Raw genomic sequence first — 14200 nt, 5'->3', positions numbered from 1 at the left:
TGAAGGAGGGAGGAAGAAAGGGCAGGAGCAGAGCTCAGAGGGCAACAGGAGACCAGCTCTTACAGACTACCCTAAGGACATTGTGTTTCCTGGCAGTGAGACAGAGTGCCACTGGAGGCTTTGGAGTGAAAGACTAGCATGATCTCACCTAAGTGTTCAAAGGGTTCATCTCCCTGCTTGGCTGATTTTAGACAATCATAAACCAAATGCTTCTATGCATTCTGGCTTCCCTGTCCAGCCCTGTCACCCCTTCAACCCCTCCTCTGGCAGGCCTCCTGATGGACACAATGCTCCTTACTGTGGCCCATGCAGACACTCATTAATAGACAGACACCTGTCTTGGTCTACTGTGCCCTTTGGCACGAGAATTGGCTTCTATATGTTTATCCTGCCCTCTGCCCTGTCCCAGGAAGACCATCCCATATCTGAGTACCATTCTGGCCTGAAAAGAAGGAGCAGGAGGGAGGAGAGGTAGAAAGGTGGGGAGAGAGCAGCCTCTTGTGGCTCCTCTAGCACTCTCCAGGGTAGGGACCCATGATGACTTGTTCTGGTGCTAGCCCAGCCCTCCACACTGATGTCACTGTTGTCCCTTGCCTCCTTTGCACTTATCTTGTTTCTTTGCTGTCTGAGCCTCCCTATGAAGCCATGGGGATGAAGGGCAGTGTTTCAATGCTCTGTGGTGTCAGGGAAACAAACTTGAGGCCTGTTTTCCTTCCTTCCTGGTCCCTCTTGCCATATATACCTGGCCTGGTCAGAGCAGAAGGGAGCTTAAGTTCAAATGCCACTTTTCTTCCCCTATACAAGAGGGTAATGTGTTGGTCTCTTGGGTAATAAACATAAAGGAAAAAAAATGCCTATGAAACAAAAAAAAACAAAACAAAACAAAACAAAAAGCATGTTGTTAAAAAACAAAAACAAAAATGGACATCTCACATCCATACTTGTTAGGTCCATTTGTTTGATAAATTGGATGTAGTAATGTCTACTTAGAAATAAAATGTGTTTTACCTCTATCAACTCCTAAATACAACTGGTGAATGTGGCTCTTGTCTGAAGCAAGGTTGGCTGCCCACTCCTTGTCTAGTTTGCTACTAACATTGAACTATGAGGGTGATCATTACATCTTGGTTAGCAGAGACCCAGGAGGCTAACCTGAGATGAGGAGAGACTTGGGGAAGGACTACTGTCCTGTGCTCTGCCCCAAAGCAGTATGTATAGTTGCGTCTTGCCTGACTTCCCCAAAATGCAACCCCAGAGCAGGGATCTCTAAACTGAGGGATGGGCTGGTGACTTAGGTGTGGCAGAGCCACACAAGACTCTTAGAAAGATAGATAATACTTCTGAAACTCAGCCTAGGAGATTCAGCAGACCTTATTATGGTCTGGCCCACCCCAGATTTTGTGAGATAATCCTCATGAGAATGTGCTTAGGCCTTATGAGCATTGCTCTGACTTAATAGTCATGGTCACTGACACTGTGTATGGCCACCCACAGCCCCAGATCTAAGCTTATGGGGTTGTGGATAGATCAGTAGAGCCTGATCTTCCTCTCTGGAGCCTGAGAGGGAATAGCAAGGCATATGCCCTAAACACTATTTCTAGAGGAGGGGCTCCAGGATAAAGAAAAAGCAGGAAGTCCTAGGAGAGGGTGTGTGTGAGTTCTTTTTATTTTTTAAAGATTTTATTTATTTATTCATGAGAGACAGAGAGAGAGAGAGGCAGAGACATAGGCAGAGAGAGAAGCAGGCTCCTTTCAGGGATCCCGATGTGGGACTCGATCCCAGGACTCTGGGATCATGCCCTGAGCTGAAGGCAGACGCTCAACCGCTGAGCCACCCAGGTGTCTTTGTGTGTGAGTTCTCTTCATGGACACATCCCATTGGGTTGAAATTCCATTAAGTAAAGACCATGGAAATTTTAAGGAGGGAAGATCCCAAAAGATGCCCAACAATGAGCCTCAGGTATGCTGTAGACAGTATAGCTACCCTCTTCCTGTCCTTATCAGGTCTTACAGAGGTTCCCAAAAGTGACAGAATATTCACTTGGCTATATCCAAGGGGATTTTTAAGGAGCATTCCACTTCTGGCCAAAATAAGGTAAATAAATAAGGACTGAATATAACCTCCTGCTTAAAACAATCCCCACCCTACCCCACCCCCGCTCCCCAAACTGGGCCAAATGTATGAAACAACAATTCTTACAACTTTGTACATTAGTCAACAAGAGATAGTGATCCATGCGACATGGGAAATAATTGAGGAAAACTCTATGATTGCTAATTTCCAGGTCATGACAGGGGAGAGAAATCCCAGAAGTTTCCCTGGGTTGAAGAGAAGTTGTTGAGAATCCAGAGAGAATGGGACAGCTAGAGTTCCTGAGTTATATAGTACTAGGGAAGACATAGCTGCTTAGAGAATTCTGGAGATCTTCAGAGGGTCCCCTGCAAGTTTTGATTGAGTGGTAATTGTCTATTCCCAACAGTCAGACTGATCATTCAGAGATATTGCATAGCGTACAAAAAAGAAATGGAAAAAAAGAAAAAAACCTAGCCCTAGTTGATCAATACTCCAGTCCTGTCTAATCAACCTTGAAAGTAAACCTCAAAAGGATCAGATAATTTCCAAGTTACCTAACTGCATAACAGAACAAAGCTCAAGATTATTCATAGGAATACAGAAATATCTAGCACTCACCAAGATAAAATTTATAATGTCTGACATCCAGCTAAAGATTACTAGACATTAAGAGAGATAGAAAAATGTGAACCATAAGAGAGAAAAATTAATCAATTAAAATTGACTCTAGGGCAGCCCCGGTGGCCCAGCGGTTTGGCGCTGCCTTTAGCCATGATCCTGGAGACCCAGGATCAAGTCCCACGTTGGGCTCCCTGCATGCAGCCTGCTTCTCCCTCTGCCTGTGTCTATTCCTCTCTCTCTGTGTGTCTCTCATGAATAAATTTTAAAAAAGTCTTAAAAAAACTGACTCTAAACTGAAACAGATGTTAGAATTAGCAGACAAGAATGGTAAAGCAGTTATTATAACTGTAGTTCAGCTGTTAAAAAAGTTAAGTAGAGACATAGAAAACATTTTAAAAGACTCAAACCAATCTCTGAGAGATGAAACTATAATGTGTAGGATGAAAAATACATTGAAAGGGATTCAACATTACAGAAGAAAAGATTAATGAATATGGCAACATAGTAATAGAAACTCTTCAAACCCCAGAGGAAAATAAATTTAAAAAGCATCAGTGAGGTATGGGGCAATTTCAAGTGACCCTATCTTTGTGAAAATAGAGTTCCCAACAGAGAATGGGTGAAAAAGCATTGGAAGAAATAAGGGCTGAAAAATGTCCAAATTTGATGAAAACTATAAATATACGGATCCAAGAAGTTCAGTGAACCACATGCCCAAGAAACATGAGAACAACTATGGCAAGGCATATTTTAAACAAACTGGTCAAAAGCAGTGATAGAGAAAGTCTTCAAAGTAGCCAAAGAAGAAAGGACATGTCATGTACAAAACAACAAAGGAAGACATCAAACTTCTTGTTAGAAACAATGCAATTCAGGAGACAGTGAAGCAACACCTTTAAAGTAGATCACAAAAGAAAAATAAAAAGTAGATCACATATTTAAAGAACATCTCCAAAGTAACCTAGAATTCTATACCTAGCAAAAATAGCTTTCAAAAATGAAGGCAAATAAAGACTTTTCAAAACATACAAAAACTGAAAGAATTCATTATCAGGAGACTCCTGCTTCAAGCAACATTGAAAAATAAATAAATAAAGTCTTTCAGGCCAAAGTAAAATGATTCCAGCCAGAAATATGGATCTACAAGAAGGAATTAACAGTGCCAAAAATGTTAACTGTGAGGATAAATACATAATTTTCTAGTTGGCTACATTATTTCCTCATTATTTAAATCTCTTTAAAAGATAACTAACAGTATAAACAAAAATAACAACAATGGAATGTTGGATTTATGACACATATAAAAGTAAATGTATGACAATAGCATAAAAGTTAAAGTCAAGAGGGAAAAATTGAAGTGTACTATGATAAGGTGCTTATACTATATACCGGGTATTATAATTTCACTTCAAAGTAGACTGTGATGGGGTACATGGGTGACTCAGTTGGTTACACATCTGACTCTTGGTTTCTGCTCAAGTCATGGACTCAGGGTCATGGGACAGGCCCTGCCTCAGGCTCCATACTTAGTGGGGAATGTGCTTCTCCCCTCCCTCTTGCCCTCACCCCACTCACATACTCTGTTTCTCTAAGATAAATAAATAAATATATATTTTTTATTAAAAAAAAAGTAGGCTGTGGTAGTTCAAAGATGTATATTATGAACCTTAAAGCAACTACTGAAATAATAAAGCAAAGACTTATACCCAATAATCTATCAAAATAGATCAAATGGAATCATAATAAATTTTAATTAATCCAAAAGAAGGGATCCCTGGGTGGCGCAGCGGTTTGGCGCCTGCCTTTGGCCCAGGGCGCAATCCTGGAGACCCGGGATCGAGTCCCACGTCAGGCTCCCGGTGCATGGAGCCTGCTTCTCCCTCTGCCTGTGTCTCTGCCCCTCTCTCTCTGTGTGTGACTATCATAAATAAATAAAAGAAAATTTAAAAAAATGCTAAAAAAATTAATCCAAAAGAAGACATATAAAGAAGAAAAAGAGAAGAACAGATGGGATAAAAAGAAAAGTAGAAATTAGGAAGTGATTTAAACCTAATCATGTAAACAATCTTATTAAATGGAAATGGTCTAAATACTCCAATTGAGGGATGCCTGGGTGGTTCAGTGGTTGAGCATCTGCCTTTGGCTCAGGGCATGATCCCAGAATCCAGGGAGAGTCCCACATGGGGCTCCCTGCATGGAGCCTACTTCTTCTCCCTCTGCCTATGTCTCTGCCTCTCTCTCTCTCTCTCTCTCTCTCTCTCTCTCTCTCTGCCTCGTGAATAAGTAAATAAAATCTTTTTAAAAAATAAAATAAATACTCTAGTTAAAAGGCAGAGATAAGGGATCCCTGGGTGGCTCAGCAGTTTGGTGCCTGCCTTTGGCCTGGGGCATCGGGACTCCTTGCGTGGAGCCTGCTTCTCCCTCTGCCTGTGTTTCTGCCTGCCCCTCTCTGTGTCTGTCATAAATAAATAAATAAAATCTTTAAAAAATAATTTTTAAAAAAAAATTTTTAAAGGCAGAGATAGTCATACTGAATATACAGGTAGATCTCAACTATGCCCTTCAAATATCATAGCATAGATTCCTTAAAAATAAAAGGATGAGAAAGGATCAACTGTGCTAACATTAATCAAAAGACAACTAACATGCCTATATTAATATCAAACAAGTAGATTTCAGAACAAAGAATATTACCAGTGATGAAAAAAATTTTCATAAGTAGTTCATCAAAAGGGCATAACAATTCTAAATGTTTATGCACTTAGTAATATAGCTTTAAAATACATGAAGCAAAAACAGAAAACTGCAGTGAGAAATACACAAAACTGAAGTTATAGTGGGAGATTTCAGTATGTCTGTCTTGAAAATTGATAGAACAAGTAGAAAAATCAGTAAGCATATAGAAAATTTGAACAACACTATCCTCCAGCTTGACCTAATTGACATTTATAAACATTCCATCCCATAACAGCAGCATGCACATTCTTTTCAGTTGCATCTGGAACTTATACCAATATGGACCATATTCTAGATTATAAAGTAAGTCTCAGGTTTAGAGAATTTGAGATATACAAAGCATGTTCTCTGACCAGAGTGAAACTAAATTAGAAAACAAAAACAGAAAATCTGGAAAATCTCAAACATTTGGAAACTAAATAATACACTTCTAAATAATCCATGGGTCAAACAGGAGAATAAAAGGGAAATTAGAATATATTCTGAGTTGAATGTAAGTAAAAATAGAAGACATCAAAATTTATAGGATGCCAGTTGTTGTGTGTCAGGCCCAGCTTATCAATAGCTAATATTGTGGCTGAACCAGCTTTTGTGTTTATTATGATTGCAAGGTGCCTGGTAGCAATAACCACCAGGAGGCTTTGGAGGTTAAAAGTTTATTGCTTACAGAACTGAAAATTACATAACATTTTTAGGGCCACATAGCAAGGTTGTGAGAATAGAGAGAGAGCAAGCTTGGGGCTGGGGTTCTGCTTTTTGGGGAGTTGAGAGGGGGCCTAGGGTTTTATGGGTTCACTTTTTTTTTTTTTTTGAAAATTTTATTTTTTTATTTTTTAAGATAGAGAAAGAGCACTACGAGCAGGGAGAGTGAGAGGGAGAACCAAACTCCCCACTGAGCAGGGGAGCCTGAAACAGGGCTCAATCCCAGGACCCTGAGATCATGACCTGAGTCAAAGGCAGACACTTAACCAACTGAGCCACCCAGGCACCTCTCATGGGCCAACTCTTCATTGGTAAATATAAAACATAAAAGTGGGAGTTTAAAGCATGAGAAAAGAAAAATCAATATTGAAATCAACCAAGATCTCCATAACAAAGGAGCCTCAGTCAGGAGAGGTGGTCTGGCCCTTTATCTAGTCATGTGGCTGGTAAAGTGTTTGAGATAGCCATCTTTGGGTTTTTTTTTTTCTATTGGAGTTCAATTTGCCAACATATAGCATATCACCCAGTGCTCATCCCGTCAAGTGCCCCCCTCAGTGCCCGTCTTTGAAGCGGATACCTGGGCAATCAAAGCGTAGGTCATGCACTTGCATTACAAAAAGTCAAAAAAAGAAAGAAAAAGAAGAAAGAAAGAAAGAAAGAAAGAAAGAAAGAAAGAAAGAAAGAAAGAAAGAAGAAAGAAAGAAAGAAAGAAAGAAAGAAAGAAAGAAAAGAAAGAGAAAGAAAGAAGAAAGAAAGAAAAGAAAGAAAGAGAGAGAGAAAGAAAAGAAGAAAGAAAGAAAGAAAGAAAGAAAGAAAGAAAGAAAGAAAGAAAGAAAGAAAGAAAACCCAACAGCCAGGGCTTACACTATACTGATAAGTACTTTGGGGGGGGATGCCCACATGTGATAAGAGAAACATTCTCAAATTTAAAAATTAACCACATGGGAGAAAGGACATGTAGCCAGCCTATGCTTGCTATCTTTTCCCACCTAAGATAGAGGGAAAATATTGTTAATACTTGTGAAGTTCATAGTCCAGAGGCAGAGAGGCTCACTAGAAGACTGAAACCTAATCCTGGGACTGTAGAATGCTTCTCCTTCCCCCACATCTCACCACTGCATTACTAAAGGCTTATTCATAGCAGTTCCTTTTATCTAGTACATCACCTCTGGATATCAGGAAAAATTTATAAAACATACCAAAAGGCAAAAGCCACAGTTTGAAGAGACAGAGCAAATGTTAGAACCAGACATGGCAAGGGATGTTGGAATTATCAGACTGGGAATTTAAAACAACTATGATCAATATGCTAAGAGTTCTAATGGAAAAGTAGACAGCATGTAAGAACAGATGGGCAATATGAGTAGAGAAATGGAAATCCTAAGAAAAAAAACAAATACTAGAGATAATACTGACAGAAATGAAGAATGCCTTTGATGGGTTTACTAGTATACTGAACACAGCTGAGGAAAGAATCTCTGAGTGTGAGGATATGTCAACAGGAATCTCCAAAACCAAAATGTAAAGAAAACAAAGACCGAAAGAAACAGAATAGATTATCCAAGGAGTGTGGGGCAACTACAGAAGGTGTAACATACACATAATGGCAATACCAGATGGAGAAGAAAGAAAGGAACAGAAGAAATATTTGAAAAAATAATGACAGAATTTACTCAAATTAATGTCAGATACCAACCTCCAGATCAGAAAGCTTAGAGAACACAGTAGGATAAATGCCAAGAGCTACACCTAGGCATATCATTTTCAAATCATAGAAAGTCAAACATAAAGAAAAAAATCCTGAAAAAATAAAAACCCAAGGGGAAAACACACCATTCCTATAGAGGGGCAAAGATAATACTACATAAGACTTCTCTTAGAAACCCTACAGATAAGAAGGTAGTGGAGTAAAATATTTAAAGTGTTGAGAAAAAAAAAAAAACATCAACATGGAATTCCATATCCTATAAAATTCTATGCTTCAAAAGTGAAAGAGGAATAAAGACTTCTCAGATAACCAAAAATTGAGGGAATTTGTTGCCAGCAGACATACCTTGCAAAAAGTATTAAGAGATGTTCTTTTGAGAGAAGGAAGACAATTTGGCTGAGAAACCTGGATATACATAAAGTAAGGAAGAGCATCAAAGAAAGATTAAGGGAAAATAAAAGCCTATATTTTCTTACTCTCAGTTGATCTATGGTTTGTTCAAAACAATAATAGCAATAATGTATCCAATTATGTATGCTTATGTATGTATCTTATGCATGTACACATGTGTGTATATGCTTGTATACAAGTGAAATGAATGAAGAGAGACAGGACAGCAATGGTAGAAGGAATGGGAAGGAGGAATTAAGATTACTTTGTAATAAGGTACTCACACTACTTGTGCTATATAGTGTTATTTGAAAGTGGACTATATAAGTAAATATTGCAAACTCTAGGGCAACCACTAAAAACTTTTTTTCAAAGAAGCATAACTAATATGCTAAAAAAGGAGAAAACATAGAAGCATATAATACTCAATTAAAATGACAAAAGGCAGAGAAAGAATAGAAGATAAAATAGGAACTAAGAACAAGGGTAACCAGTGGAAAACAGTAACAAATATGATACCTATTAAGCTAACTATATCAAGAATTACTTTGAGTGTCAATGATCTAAATGTACCAATCGAAAGATGCAGAATGCATCAAAAAGCACATCTTGTTTACATGAAACCCATATTAAACATAAAGACATGTAGATTAAAAGTAAATGGGTGGACAAAAGTATAATGTGTTAACACTAATCAAAAGAATGCATGAGAAGCTACATTAATTTCAGACAGAAAGAGGGGCATGACCTAATGATAAAGAGGTCATTCTCCAAGAAGGCATAATAATCCTTAATGTATATGTGCCTAATAACAGAGCATAGACAATGGGAGGCAAAAACTAAGAGAACTGCAAGAAGAAATAGATGAATTCACTATCAGAGTTGGAAGCCTCTGCACCCCTGTATCAGAAATGGACAGACCTAGTAGGCAGAAAATGGGTGAGGATACACTTGAACTCAACCACACCATCATAAACTGGATGTGACTGATGGCTATAGCCTACTTCATCCAACAACAGCAGAATACAGATTCTTCTCAAGTTCACATGGAACATTCACCAAGATAGACCATGTTCTGGGCCATAAAACATACCTTAACAAATTTAAAAGAATAGAAATAGCAAATCAATGTAATTCATCAGATTAACAAACTAAAAAAGAAAAACCATATGATTGTCACAATAGATGCAGAAAAAAGTATTTGACAAATCCAGCATCCATTACTGATAAAAACAACAACAACGACAACAACAAAAACTCCTAGCAAAGTAAGAATAGAAAGGAATTCATCCAACCTGATAAAGGGCATCTACAAAAAACCTGAAGCTAGCATTACACTTAATGGTAAAATACTGAATGCTTTCCCTCTGAGTTCAGTAACAAGACACTGATGCCTACTTTCGCTGCTTCTGTTCAGCATTAGAGATGCTCGCCAATACAGTAAGGCAAGCAAGAGAAATATAAGACAACCAGATTGGAAAGATAGAAGTAAACTCTTTAATCACAGATAGTAAGATCAACTATATAAAAAATCTCATGGAATCTACAAAAGAGTGATTCATAGGTGAGTTTAGTGAGGTTACAGAATACAATTTCAATATATAAAAATTAATTGCGTTTCAACGTTTTTTATCCTAGCAGTAAACAATTGTAAATTGAGATTTTAAAAAGTATATCATTTACAGTCACAATGAAAACATTGAAATACTTTGAGATTAATCTGGTAAAAGATGTGAAAGACTTACATGTTGAAAATTACAAAATATTACTGAAAGCAGTTGGAGAAGACCTAAATAAATGTAGAGATGCACCTTGTTAATGGGTCAGAAGACTTGATATTGTCACTTCTCCTTTAAACGATCCATATATTTGATGCAATCCCAATCAAAATCCCAGCAGGCATGTTAAAAAAAAAATCCCAGTAGGCTTTTTTTGTAGACAGAATGCTTCTAAAATTCATACGTAAAGGACTTAGAATATCCAGAACAACTTTGAAAATAAGCAAAGTTGGAGGATTTACACTACCTGACTTCAAGATGTATTACAAAGCTACAGTAATCATTACAGTGTGGCATTGTCTTAAAGATGAATAAATCAGTGGAATGGAGTTCAGAAATAGAACCACATATATATGAACAACTGATTTTCAACAAAAGTGCAAAGGCATTTTAGTGTAGAAAGGATAATTTTTACAAATGGGGCTGGAACAATTGGAAATTCATAAGCAAAAATGAACTTGGATTCATACCTTGCATCAGCATATACAAAAATTAACGCAAAGTGGATGGTAGATTAAATGTAAAACCCAACATAAAAGCTTCTAGAAATAAACATAAAACTATAAAACTTCTAGAAGAAAACATAAAAGAAAACCTTAGAAATATTAGGTAAGGCAAAGATTTCCAAGGCATCACTGAAAGTGCAATCTGTAAGAAAAGTGATAAATTGGGCTTCATCAAATTTAAAACTTTTGTGATTCAAAATACGCTGTTAAGAAAGTAAAAACATAAGCCACAGATTGGGAGAAACTATTGGAAATGACCATCTGATGTAGGACCTGTATCCAGAATATATAAAGAACTCTCAAAATTCAATATTAAGAAAACAAACAACCCAGTTTTTAGAACAGAAGATTTGAACAGACAGTTAACCCAAAAGAGATACAGATGGCAAATTAGCACCTAAAAAGATGCCTCACAGTCATTAAGGAAATAACATCTTAAAACTATAAGGAAATACCACTAACCACCTGTAAGAATGGCTAAAATGCAAAAGGCTGATCATACCAGGTATCATTGAGGATATGGGGAACTGGCACTCTCGTACACTGCTGGTGGAACATAAATGGGACAACCAATTCGGAAAATACTTTGCTTCTTAAGAGGTTAAAATACACCTATCATATGAGCCAGCCACTCTGTTCCTAGATGTGTACCCAAATGAAAAAGCATGTGTTCACACAGACAAGCAGCTTTTTTTGTAACAGCCCCAAACTAGACTGGAAGCAACTCAAATGTGCATGAACAGGTAAATGGATGAACCAACTGTGGTATATCCATCTAACGGAGTGCAGGTCAGCAGGAATAATGGATATATCATCAATACGTTCAACAGCCGTGGATGACCAAATAACGAGGTCTAGTGAAAGAACAGACAGGAAAGAGTATACACTAAGTTCATTTATATAAAGTTCTGGGAAATGCAACCCAATGCGTAGTGATAGAAGCCCATCAGTGGTTACCTGGGAATGGGGACGCAGAAGCAAGGATTACAAAGAAGCATGAGGACTCCTCTCAAGGGCGATGAATATCCCTCTTTTCATTGTGGTGCTTGTTTCTTGGAGCTTATAAAATTATCTCCTTCAAATATGTGCACTTACTGTATGTCAACTATACCTCAATAAAGCAATTTTAAAAGATGCTAACAGCAGAATCCAGTGACAAGACCACTCTCACCAACTGTGTGCCCTGCACCACCTGCTGAACCTCTAGTTTCCTAATCTGGGAAGTAAGAGTAATATTGCTTTCCTTGTAGAGTTTTTGTGACAATTAAAAATAACGTATTAGGTATTTTTTAAATAAAATAGATGCTTGATTGGTAATAGAAATGATATAATAATGTCTTCAAGAATAAGAAAAGGGGCACCTGGGTGGCTCAGTCAGTTAAGCGTCTGCCTTTGGCTCAGGTCATGATCCCAGGGTTTTAGACCTGCATTGGGCTCCCTGCTCAGTGAGGAACCTGCTTCTCCCCCTCCATCTGCCCCTTCCCCAGCTCATGTGCTCTTTCGCTCTGCTCTTTCCCTCAAGTAAATGAATAAAATCTTTAAAAAAAAAAAAAAAAGAAAGAAAGAAAGAAAAGTAATCCCTTGAATAATATGTTCTGCTCACATACATTCCAAAGAGATTTCCATGGAGGGTTTGAAGGCCATCGGCCCTGGTTTTTCAGTTTGTAGGTCATGGTTCCATATACAATGGCTTGGGTTTAATGGGAAGTTTCGGCCCACCCATTTCTCCTACTCTCCCACCTCCTCTTTGGTCCTCCTCGTTTGGCCAGAGCTGTTAGTCTCCACAAGCACAGCCCCATGCTGCCAGCCACCCAGCACCTGATGATCTCTTTCTCTTCCTTCTCATCTTGGGACTTGAAAGCACAGAGACTTGTACAGATGGGTCAAGGAAGACAGCTCTCCTGGGTAGATTATGAGAGGGTGTAGGTCAATCACACAGCATGGTTCCTGGCACCCAGAGCACACATGTAAATCAGCAATTGTAGTTTTACTACACGTGACTGAGGTCATCTGTTCTGGCTCCTGTGTCCTCCTCCCACATCTGGAGAGCTCTCTGCATGAGTCGCCAGGGCCAATGGATTCCCAGTCCTGTTCTAGGAAAGTGAGAGGAAGAGGGAGACACCATCTCTGCCTTTGAAGAGTGAACAGTCCCATGAACCAGCTTAGTGAGGGAGCACAGGGTGGGTTCAAAGAAGGGGGAAGCAAGGTGAGCTGAAGTCACTGGGAAAACATCAGGAGAACAGAGGATAAAGACAACCCGTCTTTGTGTGCATTTGTGTGTTTGCAGTCCTCTGCCCTTTAGCACAGTACCTGGCACATAAGTGGACCTCAGTTAGTACCTTCTGGTTGAACAAGTGGGTGAATGAGGATAGCTGCAGATGTCTCAAGTAGAGAAGACGTGGGAGAGCTGGAGCCAAGTTCCAGCCTTGGCATGAGGAGGGTCCGTTTGGCTATGAGAAGGGCCAAGCCCAGGGAAGAGCTGCATGCAAGACGGTGAGGGGTAAATGGCAGGATGCAGAGTCTAGACGCTAGATTAGGGGCCTCTTTGGGCACAGGAAGGTCCCTTGAGACTGTAGAGGCAGCCTTGTCTGTGCCCCACGGGGTCCTGGTTTGGTTCTACTGGGTCTTTAGACTCCGGTTCCTCAGATAAGCTGAGCTGAATGGAGAAGCTTGTCTTCTCCCTTCTGCCACCCACACACTGGCACCAGCTCTGAAGGGGAGTCACAGGCCTTCCTTGGCTTCTCCATGGACCCCACGCCTGCCTGGAGAAGAGCAGAGGAGCCACCTGACAGAACAGTGCCCATTCGGCTTGCACTCATTCCTCCTGCACTTACATGTGTTGCTCACTCAGGCTCCAAGTCCCTCCTGAACAGGAGGAAGCCAATGCCAGAACCAACAGAAGACTAGCAGGAACTCCTAGCTGAGCCAGCCACAAGGAACAGATGTCTGAGCGGCCTACGGTGACCACCAGGCCACGCATTTAGGGCCCGAGCTAGCTGGCTGCAGTGCGCGGGTCCCTGCCCACCTGGAGCTGGCATGAGCAGTGCAGGGCCAGCAGGCAAGGAGCTGCAGGGCAGGCGTGCCAGGTGCCTCTGCTGCCCTCTGACCTGGCTCCCTATGCTGAACCCTTAGTACTCCCACTTGTACCACCTTAGATCGTTCAGGGTTTTCCAGAACCAGTCTGCAACTTGAGGAAAAGTTGCTTCATCTGGAACCAAGTGATTTCCCATTTGGCCACCCTGCTGAGAGTGGGTGTTCAGTGGACCCCATTAGGCCCCTCCAGCTTGGTGACTGCCCCCAGATCAGGAGGTGCTGTTCCCTCCCTTTAAGACACATCCCTGACTGATACCCCAAGGACTGTGCTAAGGGGATATTTTGAGCAAAGAAAGAGCAACATTTCTTTCTGCCTAGACATCAAGAAGTGGGCTTTCATCGGTTGGAGACAAATTGGAGCCCAAATCCTTTGGGTCAAAGCTTCTTGATCTGGCGCTCGGAACTGGATAAGAAAGAATTCCAGTCTCTTGTCTTTGCCATTCAGCAAAGGAGCCCTTTTCTCCACCACCACCTCCTGGCTGTCCCCTGCCCATCCCAGAGCCTTGTCTCTCCTGCCCGGGTGCCCTGGGCAGCAGCCACAGGCCTGAGCATTGGCCACTGAGCTTAGAAAGCCTCCTCCCCGGAATGTGCA

The 14200-nt window shown here is 40.2% G+C and overlaps 1 protein-coding gene across 3 annotated transcripts in view; it reads left to right on the top strand.

Moving 5' to 3' along the window:
* The window catches only part of ANK1 (ankyrin 1), a 213279-nt gene that overhangs the window by 182289 nt on the left and 16790 nt on the right, over window positions 1–14200 (top strand). The gene's annotated exons all lie outside the window — the stretch shown is intronic.

The sequence above is a fragment of the Nyctereutes procyonoides genome, unplaced genomic scaffold, assembly GCF_905146905.1.
Source record: "Nyctereutes procyonoides isolate TBG_1078 unplaced genomic scaffold, NYPRO_anot_genome, whole genome shotgun sequence".
In the NCBI taxonomy this organism is placed as follows: domain Eukaryota; kingdom Metazoa; phylum Chordata; class Mammalia; order Carnivora; family Canidae; genus Nyctereutes; species Nyctereutes procyonoides.
Note: the sequence above shows the minus strand (reverse complement) of the source record. Positions and strands in the feature narration are given on the sequence as shown.